Below are 1332 nucleotides of genomic sequence, written 5' to 3'. Positions count from 1 at the left end.
GAAATGAAGGCCAAACAACATGTTCTTCTATTGTATTTTTACTCATCTTGTTTACTATTTCCATTTAAAACTGGCTCAGATGGCACTCAGGAGTGTTGCCATCTGTTCTAGACCAACCTCATCATTTTACAGAGATGGACCTTGTAACCACATCACCCCTCCGGCTCAACAACTTTCAGTGACTCCCTATTGCCTCTAAGATAAAAAACCAACTTTTCTATTTGGCATTTGAAGCCCTTCACCATCTGGGTCTGGTCTACATTTGAGACATTATACATTCTCCCCTTTATCAGCTCTATAGTCCATCCAAATGGGCTTGTATGCTGTTCTTCATACATGACATTAAACTTCCCACCTCTGGGCTTTTGCATTGGCTCTTCCCATGCCTTTTTCTTTGTGTCCATCTCTTGAAATCTCTAAAGTCCTTCAAAATCCAGCTCAAGGGCCACCTCTTCTATGAGGTCTTTCCCTCCAGCAGCTAGTCCTTCTTTCCTAGCAAACTACCTTATGTGGACTTCATATATTTTTGTAGTTATATACAGTAGGACCTTGTTTTATACAAACTCAACACACAGGAATTCAGGTATATGCAATTAGCGATTGAAAAAAATAAAGGCAGAAAAATGCATACAATAAAAATGTTTAATGGCACGCTAAATCGGCACCATTTCCCCAAGCAGGCTAGTCTTGAAGCAGTTTGCTCAGTCACGCTTATCCTCTCTCTGAGAAGCTATTGCATTGTTTCATGCCAGTCATTAGCTCCTGCCTCAGTCTTCATCTGGAGTTTTCGCTTGTAACAAATTGTGTTTTGTGTAACAAAACCACGTCAGAGCAGAGTTTCTCTCTGTTTCATTAACGCTATTTAGTTATTAATAATGGCCCCAAAGTCCAAGAGTAGTCTGGGGTTTGCTATTATGCACATTTTTCAGCTTCTGTGAAGGGTCTTAGAATGTATTGGTCCATAAAAAGAGGTCCTACATTTACTTCATTTATATTTGTGTTTCTGTATATGAGAACCCGTTGTTTCTCCGTATAGAATGGAAGCTCCTCAAGGAGCTTCAAATTCAAATTGTAATACATTCCAATGTAAGGATTATTTCATTTTTGTTGTTGTATCCCCTGGACCTGGCGGGGTCCCTGGCTTATAGCAGGTACTTAATGTCTCTGGGATGTTACAATTTTAATTAATTTCTAATGATCGAAATTTATTTTTTCTCTTCCCTTGCCCAATGGAAAAAAAGGAAGAGAGAAAGAAAGAAAGAAAGAAAGAAAGAAAGAAAGAAAGAAAGAAAGAAAGAAAGAAAGAAAGAAAGAAAGAAAGAAAGAAAGAAA

This window comes from Gracilinanus agilis, chromosome 4 (assembly GCF_016433145.1).
Source record: "Gracilinanus agilis isolate LMUSP501 chromosome 4, AgileGrace, whole genome shotgun sequence".
Taxonomy (NCBI): Eukaryota; Metazoa; Chordata; class Mammalia; order Didelphimorphia; family Didelphidae; genus Gracilinanus; species Gracilinanus agilis.
This window is presented reverse-complemented; position numbering follows the sequence as displayed.